The sequence below is a fragment of the Cyanistes caeruleus genome, chromosome 32 (assembly GCF_971803275.1).
Source record: "Cyanistes caeruleus chromosome 32, bCyaCae1.hap1.1, whole genome shotgun sequence".
Classification (NCBI taxonomy): Eukaryota; Metazoa; Chordata; class Aves; order Passeriformes; family Paridae; genus Cyanistes; species Cyanistes caeruleus.
In genome coordinates this window covers 708593-717819 of record NC_141733.1, presented here as the reverse complement: position 1 = coordinate 717819, position 9227 = coordinate 708593, and positions in this window count along the sequence as shown.

Sequence of the window (9227 nt, the reverse complement as noted above, 5' to 3'; positions counted from 1 at the left end):
ACAGCCAGACCCCAGGGTTGTCACAAGCTGTGTCCCTGCCCAGAGGTGCCTTCCCAGCGCCGTGTCCCCACCTGAACCGCGGCAAACGGGAGCGTGGGCATTTAGGGATACAGCAGGGTGAGGCACACGGACCCTGTTCCCAAAATCCCACGGCTTGGGCACGCTTGGTTTGGTCCTTTCCTGGAGCATCCTCTCCCCTGCCCGAGCAGGAGCCCTGGGATTTACAGCGGGAGCTGCTCTGGAGCAACACAGGTGGGGCACAGGGACACCCCCTGAGGCAGTGCCCCCCTTGCTGGGCTCAGGGACAGCCCTGCCCTGTGTGTTTGTTGTGTCCCCAGTGCTTGGGGACGTGCCTGCGAGGCCGGGAGAGCAGCATTAGCATTCCCAGTTGGCACCACCAGCTCTGCCTTTCCCCTCCCGCTCCGTTCTGCAGCCGGCATCGCTCCTTGCCGGGCCGGCAGCCTGAGAGCTGTCCCTCCATTAGCTCCTGATGGGAGCCCGGAGAAAGATGTGCTGCTGGGATAAGGGAGAAGGACGCTTAGGAAGTGCTTGTCCCCCTCTCCCGCTCCTTCTTTTCTTCCAGATGAGAAGTCTCTCTCCTCAGGGGTTTTATTGACATTAAATCCCCCTGCAGCGCGGGCAGGGGGCGAGGAGGTCTCAGGCTGGAGCAGGTGAGCACCTGGACGTTCTTGGGAGTCCTTGATTTCTACAAGACACCCCAGGAAAGAGGCTCTGCTGCATCCCCGGGATGGAGAATGTTCCCTGGGGGGTCTCGTGGAGCTGTTGGGACCCCAGAGACCCCAAGGACCCTTTTCTACAGGAGCCAGGGAGGAGGAGAACGGCCAGAGGAAACTTCCTCACCGCTGGCCCTCATCCAGGGAGAACGCAGCTGCATCCTTGGAATCGAGTGGAGCGTGGGGACTGGGAGCGTTTCCGTGTTATTTTTTGGGGAAGCCACGTGAGGCTTGTGTTAATTCCTGCTGGAAGAGACAGCGGAACCAGCCGAGGGCTGTGGGATGGGTGAGGAGGTAACAGCCCCAGGTGACAACTGCAAGACACCAAGGTTTAAAGGGGCGCGTTAATGAGGGGTGGTGAGGCTGTGAGGGAGTCCTCCTGTTAAAAATGGGTGTTCAGAGCACGGATTCAGGAACTAGGGCTCCCCTCAGCGCGCCCTCAGATCTAATTAGAATGGAAAAAGTAATTAAGGGAAGGTGCGACAGAGCTGAGGCTCCCAGCGCAGGTTCTGGCAGACAGGCAGGAATCTGGGAACACCTCGAGAGTTTGGACCAAGGGATAACTCAGGGCCTGGGGCTCTTTTCTCTCCTTCCCAGCAGAGCTTGTCCCTGCTCCACCATACACACCCCAATTACGGAAACCAGCTCCCCTCCTGCTTCTTGGAAGAGCGTCCCCAGGGCAAGGATGGATAAGTGATGCTTTTCCACGCTTTTTGGTGTCCTGCCGTGCTATCCCTCCCTCCACGGAGGCAACCCTGGATTGCAAATCGCTTCTTTACCTGCATCCGCTGCTGTCCAGGAGGAAAATTAATTAATAATGGTCAATTAGTGCTGTGGGTGCTGGAGATGCTGGGCACCGCTGTGTCCGTTCCTGGAGCATGAGGCTCTGGGGGTGCCTGGCTCTGCAGTCCGGGACTGTATTTGTGTATTTAAGAGATTTAATTCAGAAGTCACCCTTGGCATGTGGCAAAGCTGCAGAGGCAGCCCTCTCCAGGACATCCAGGACAAAAATTCCAAAGGAGAGGGGGAAAAGTTCCATCCCCCCATAAACGTGGACTGAGTGATGTGTAAAATATCTTCACAGCCGATCTCTGCTAATGGGTTGCAAATTGCTTCCATCAGCTCCAGCATTACAGATTGTCTGAAATTGCTTCCAGGAGCCCATTTTGGGGCCAAACACTTCCTAGCTTGGGGAAATAACCATCAGCATCATTAGCGACAGTAAATTGTATTCAAATGAGGCACCGTGGGGCCTTATTAGGACTTCTTATGTGTGCCTTTCTCCCTGGTGGGGCAGCTCCAGCGTTAGGGACTCTTGCACCTGCACAGAATCCTTTAAATGGAAAAGACTTCCAAGATCATCCTCTGACTGCCAAGGCCAGCACTGAGCCACGTCCTCAAGATGTCCTTTAAGACATCTAGGTGTCTTAAATCCCTCCAGGAATGGTGCCTCCACCACTGCCCAGGACTGCCTGGGTTTGACAACATTTTCCATGGAGAAATGCTTCCTGTTTTCCAGCTCCAGGTGTTGGGTACCTGGAGGAAAAACTGGTCTTGCCATTAAAGACGGGCAAAGATGGCCTCTGCCAGTCCCTGCTGGCCATTGCCATTGCTCTGTGCTGCTCCTCGAGGCAGTGCTTTGCTCCAGCTCTGAACCAAGAGCAGCTCCGTTGTCTCCACAGAGATCCTGGTAGAGGTCCAGGGTTTCCTAATTCATGAGCACATCGTTAATTATCTGCTGGAAGCCAAAGCCTCGGCATCTTGGTGAGACTAACGAGGCTATTAACAGAGCTGCTTCTTGCCATGCTGGCTTGGGCTGGCCCCGAGCGCGGTGCCGTCCCAGGCGGGTGAGCAAAGGCAGAGACAAGCTTTGTATCACATCCCCTGGCACCTGTTTGCCTTCCAAACCACATCTGACCACTGCTGAGACCTTCCCAAAGGAAACCACCGCATCTGAATCCCGGGGACAGAGAACCCAGCACAGTCAGTGTGGTGAATCCGTGGGATCCCTAAACCGAGCGCATCCCCAGCATCCACGTGGTGGTAGCTGGGGAAAGGTCACAGCCAGCCTGGGCAGAGGGTCGAGCTGCAATGCCCGGAGCTGCTGCTCCCAGGAGTTCCCCCCGGGGTTATCCTGAGTGAAAACAGCAGTGTTTAAACCCAGCAGTGGCCGCTCCGAGCCGCTGGGTCAGCGGGCCCCGTGAGCGGCGTCTCCGGGTGATTTATGCCGTGTTGTGCCGTGCTCTCGCTTGCACTCGCTTGGCTCTCCCGGCGTGAGGAGCAGCCAGTCCATTAAACACTGAGTCATCCTCAGCAGCATTTAATTTTGTGAGGGGCAGCAGTTTGGATAATTAAAGGCCTCCATGGCCAATGCCAGCGGCTGTGGAGAGCAGGGCTGATGGGGAAGGCGAGGACACCCGGCAGCGCTGGTTAACCCGCCACCGGGGAGGTCCAGCTCTCCCTCCCTCCCCTCTCCCCCTGCATTTTGGGTTAGGTTTTAACCTTTTCCTGCCTCAGACAGGGGCTTCCTTAGCCAGGTGAGTGTGATGATGCTTTGTGCTATTTCTGCCTGGATTAACCACGTCCTGATGGGATCTCCCATGGGCAGATCTGCTATCTGGAGGCCTTGGCTTATTAAAAGGACAAGCTGTTCGGGGAGTTGGTAATAAAGCCATGAAAGCTTTTACGAACCAGAGTTGAAGGCACTAATATCGCTGTGCTCTGCGTGGGTGAGAAATTAGACAAGAGTTCCTCCGTGCTGATGGGGTTTTTTTCTCCCCCTATTCATCTTTCTCAACAATTATCTTTTATTTTGATATCTTTCTATTTAAACCTTCAGAACTGTGCTTGGGATGAAAAGGAGGTTGAACTGCTTAACAACCATGCACCTTGAGGCGCAGGGTGGAGGCACGGCGCCATGGGGAAGGTGGCTTGGGCTCTCCTGGGGTTTTGACAGCAGGAACCATCCCCAAGAGCCAGGCAGCAAATTCCCTGGGGATGGAATCCTGTGGGAGGGCAGGAACACCTCCTCACCAGCAGCCTGGGGAAGAGCCATAACGCTGCTCCTGTGTTGAACCAACATTGCACGCCTGGGGCTGGATAGCTGGGAATTCCTCTTCCTGCTGCTCATCACCCTTTCATCTGGGTGCCCCTCACCTCCTTTGGGGCTGGGTTTGTTTTTTGTAGCCCTTTCAGAGTTGTTTTTACTCTTTTTCCATCCCGGAATCTCGCAATCAATCGGACGCATCTTTCCGGAATTGTGGACAGCACCTTGAAAACCGAGGGCGGATGGAAACCCTGTGGAAAATCACCAGGATGGGTGTGTGGCTTCATTAGCTTGAGCAATTAGCATGAGGCAATGCAACACCACTGGCTCCTGCTCAACCACTGTCCTGAAACGCTTCCCCTGTGCACAAATTCCACCTTGGGTGGGTCCTGCCGTCCCCACTTGTTTCAGCCAGTGCCCGGAGAAAACATCTCCTGGACACACAGAGCCCTGGGGCTGCTGCCCTGGACTGCAGGGGCTGAGGATGCTCAGGCTGGATGGGACCTGTACGTGGAAGTGTGGGGCAGAGACCAAACAAACTCACTCCACAGGATGCTGGGGCAAGCAGGGATCTGTGGGGTTGCCAGCGCTCCTGCAGCGCTGCCCAAAGCCATCCCTCCTGGCTGCTTGCTCTCTCACCGCTCTGATATCCGTACCAGAAGCTGGTTTGGAGCTTCTGGGCCCTGTTGGGCTGCGCTGGTGTTCCCAGAGCTGTGTCCAAAGGCCAGGAGCAGGTCATGGCACACAGGTGTGTGTGTGTGTGTGTGTGCTCAGGTGAGATCCCGGGATGTGCCCAGTGTGGCACAGGACAACAGGAACCCCCAGCCCCTCCCTGGGTATGGATCCAGCCCATCCTCCTGTGCTGCCCCACTCGTCCCACTCCATTTCTGCACCCACACTGCCCTGGCTTTGCTGGCTGCTGTTTGTCCTCGTGTCCTTGTCACTGCCATAGCCCCCATCTGGATCACTTTTTCTTTTATTCCCTCTGACACTGGTTGTGGTCACAACAAAACTCATCTCATTATGGAAATGCTGAGGGTAGCTGGAAGGGGAAATGGATCCCTCCATCTGGGAAGTGCCAGGTCGGCTGCAGAGCCGGGTTGGAGACGGCAGCTCGGGCATCTCGGGTGTGCAAAAACCGCTCCAGCAGCAGCTCGGGGCTGTGGGAGCCAAAGGGTTAACGCTGCCGGCATCCTCAAACGGCACCGATGGGAGCAGGAGCCTCTCCATCTCCGAAAGCTGGCAAACAAATTAAAGCAATGTTGCAACTAATGCGTTTCTTTGCAGCAGAGAGGAGGGGAAGAGAGGCTGAAAGGCTGCGGAGACAAAGGCGGTGCAGATGGGTGCTGGGGGACCCGCGAGCAGCGCTCCCAGCTAAGCTCAGATTTGCTGCCACGGCTCCGTGACAGCGGCTGGAATAACCTGGGGAGGATTTACGAGAAGCACAGCAGGGCCAAAGGGGGAGCCTGCCTGGAAAGGGCTGTAGCTGGGAATTACTCTGGTGTTGACGCTTCTCGGTGCTCGTGTCCCATTTCTGCGGGAGGGATTGTGCGGTGCAGGGAGGGGGGAAATGGCCCTGGATGCTCCAGGCACGGAGATCAGCTCATCTTCCTCCCGACACACAGCAGTCCAGCATCTCCCACTTGGCTCCCCGGGCTCTTATTTGCATGGAAGAGAAATTAAACAGAGAGATGCAAATCCCTTTAAACAATTTAACGGAGCTGCTGGCCCCGGTGGAGCCGGGTCTGGGGCTGGTGGATGCCCAGGGGGAGGAGGTTGCTTGGCAGAGTTTGGTGTGTGGGCTGGGGGAGTTGGACACACAGCCACTGTCCAGGGGCTGCTGCTGCTCGCCGGTGTGGCTTTGTCCTTGTCCCCTGTTGGCAGAAATGTCACATTTCTCTGGAAGGAGGGGCTATGTCCCCTCCCTCAGCAGCCAGGCCCATGCAAGGAGCAGATGGAGCCCATCTTGAACGTGCAGTCTCAGCAAAAGAAAAGCCAATAATGGAGTTAATTACAGACGTTATGTGATCGCAGGGGATTCCCAGGGGATGCTGGCAATGGAGCAGCCCTTTGCTCGCCATCCGCAGCACCCGGCCGGGGGCTGAGCTGCCCTCCCTGGGGATGGCTCATGCACAAACGCCCTGGATGGACTGACTTGGAGCTCTGTGGTTACGGGGGCTGTATCCATCCCTTCCCCTGTGGTTTTCCTGGCTGTGTCCCCTGGGGCAGATTCGCAGGGTGGCTGGAAGTGCCGAGCAGTGTCTGCTCTCCCCGGGAGCTGCTCCTCCGGGTGTGTGAAACGTGAACACCCCGAGGGCAGAGCAGTCTGCCTTTGTCTCACCGCTGAGAGAAACCAGGAGAGAAAGCGTGGCCGCTCCTAAACTCCTCGTTTAAAAGTGAATTTTAACTTGGAAGACCACAGACCCCTTACCTGGAGCCTCTGGGGCAGCTCTGCCCTCTCCCCCAGCCGTGCAATGTCTGATCAGTAACACAAGGAACTTTCCAGTGGAAACCGGCAGCTGGAGGATGTGGATGTGCTGGTTTGCCCTCTTGGTGCTTCTGCTCTGCTCCCCATCAGCTGAGCTAATAAAGTTTGGACTCGTTAAATCCACAAATGGTTTCAAAGTCGATTGCCCTGGGCTGGCTCGCATCTCCCGCCCACCCCTCCCCTCGCCTCTCTGCCCGGGAGATAAGGATGGCAGTGGCTTTAATTCCTCACTTATGCATCGACTGCCAATTCTCCTGTCCGCTCACCCTTGATAAATATTGCACAAAGATTTGGCGGCCAGCGTGCCAGAGATAAAGGTCCGGTCCCACCAGATCTCCTTCCTCTGTGCCTTTCGTCTCCTTATGTGTCCAATTTGTTAAACAACACACCTGCTGCAAGAGGCTCTTCCCATTCCCTCTCCTGCCTCGGATTATTGCTAAACCTCTGCGTGAGCCTCCAGCCTGGGCTGGGAGCTGAGGGCTGGGGAAAGGCGCTGTCATTTCCAGGCCTTGAGCTGTCATTGATCGGGGATCAATAGCGGAGCTGCCTTGGCTCAGAGCTCTCCAGGCCTGGCAGGATCCTTATCGCTGCTGTCGTGTGGGGCCGAGGTGCTGCCGTGTCATCTGTGAGCCCAGCCCTGGGAGCAGAGCCCAAAGCAGGATTTGGGGATGCTCCTGTGCAGGAAACCTAGAGAAGAGAGCATGCCAGGGGTTTTAGTCTTGCTGAAACCCCCCTTTGCAGCCGGGTGCTGGCTGAGCTCGGTGTGGGGTGCAGGTGAGCTGCTGTGGGGGCTGTGTCAGTGGGAGCTGTGCTGTGCCTCACCCACCCACCCCATCTGGGTGTGCTGGGACTGGCTCCCCCAGCTCAGAAACCCAGGACCCTGCAGGCAACAGCCCTGATGCTGCATCTCCTGCCCAAGCCTCAAATTTCAGGGCTGCTGGAAGCAAGGGGACAGACAGAGACCATTGATTGGGGTTGAGAGGGAAAAACAAGAGGGAAGGTCTCAAGAAACCTAATCACTGAGTATAGATCTGGCTGGTGGCACGTTAGAGCTGATCCCCCCTTTGCATCCTCATCCTGAGTGTTGTCTCTCTTAGGAGAAGATCAAATTAAAGAAGAGACGAGTGTTGCTGAGGTCTGGATGTCTTTGAGCTCGATGTGGCACACAGGTGTGTTATTCCTGCTGGAAGACCAGCTGTCCCAGGCAGCTTCAGGGGCTATTTAGCTTCCAGGTCTCTGGACTCCGCAGTTTGGCAGTGGCTCTGACAACATGGCTTGATCACTATCGTTTCTAAATCCATGAGAAATGTCATCTGAAGTGCAACAAATAACGGTCTGATTATCTGCTGGATCCTAATGCTACTCCCTGGAGATAACAAGCTGCAATTTTCCCCCTGGGCCATACAATAATCGCCCCAATTACTCCCAAGCAGTGGTTATTAAACTCATGGCACCGCTTTCGTTTACAAAGCAAAAATCATTAAGCAGGTGTGTGTGTGTGTGTGTTTTTGCTGTTTGGCTGGGAGTGACCGAGGTTGTTCTTGCTTTGTTCTGGGAGAGGAACTCTTGGTGGCTGTGGAAAATCTCCGTGGCTTTCCCGCTCTGTGTGGCACAGTTCTGTCAGGAACGGTGCAGAGGAGCCTCCGGATGATCGACCAAATAAAATGCAGTTGGTGTGTGTTAAATGCTGGGGTTGGTATCCCGGAGGATGCAACCTCTATCCAAGTATAACGTGGAGGGATTTAGGGAGATAGCGTGGTTAGCTGGGATGTGATGGGCATTTCAAACACAGCCCAGGCCCTGCCAGGAGAGGATGTGCTGCTGTGCTTTGGCTGGACTGCAGGTGGGAATTGCAGGAGGTGCCCCACGGCAGCTCAGGCTGTGGGGTGTCACCCCTCTGCCCCATCAGCCTCCAGGGAGAGGGGACAAGGTCCCCTTTATCCCAGCAGGCTGTCACTGGGGTTTGATGTGTCACCACACACACGGTGGCTCCCACACGAGCGTGTCCTCGCCCGGACACCGAGCTTCCAGCTGCTCAGGGAGGAGAGCAGAGCGAGCAGAGGGAGGGATGACCAGGACCAGGGAGGCAGCGCTGGTGAATTATGCATGACTCCAGGAGGGGAGTGTTATCTGCACGGACAAAGGCCTGTGCCAGCAGCCCGGCTCCGCTGTACCTGTGCCTTCCTTCGCCCGCGCTTTATCTCCGCTCCCAGCTTGTAATTCAGCCCAAATATCAGAGGAAGCTGGGAGATTAATTTTCTCTGTTTGCATGGCAAAGGAGAGGGGACACGCTCTCACTCCCGACTCCCAGCTGTTTAATCCTCCACCAAGGCCTGCCGAAGGAAAAGGCAAAAAATTTATCAGTGTTGGCAAGTGGCTGGTGTGGGGAGGGGTGGTGGAGCCCGGGGCCCCCCGTGAGCAGGTCGTGGGCACTCACAGCAGGCTTCATGTGTGGTTTGGGGGGCTCTAGGAAAATGCAAACCCTTCTTCTCTCCCCAGGTCCAGAGGAGGGTGTGGGTTTGGGAGAGCCGGAGTCATTTTCCTGCGTCCCTTTGGGGTGGGAGCATTCACGGCTGTGAGTCGCTCAAATATTTAAGAGATGACAACTGTATTAACACAAAAACTAGATAAAGATCCCTTGAGTTTAAAGACAGAACCATCAGCTCAGCTCTTATTTTCCAGCCCTCTGCCTTAGCTTACTCCCTGGCTTAAATGAAATCATAAATATCGGCCCACAAAGGTCCTTTGTCACCGCACGCAGCTCCCAGCGACAAGAGGTCATTCATTAAAAGCCAGATGAAGGCAATAGAGACTCCCTTTGTTTTTTAAGGAGTTCAGGATAAGGCCGTGGCTTCTCTGCTGACGTTAATTCACTGTTTCACTTCGAGGAGCGCGGCGACTTCGGCTCCTCCCGTCCGAGTGATCTTCACCCCGGAGCTGATGTAGGAAACCCCCGGCT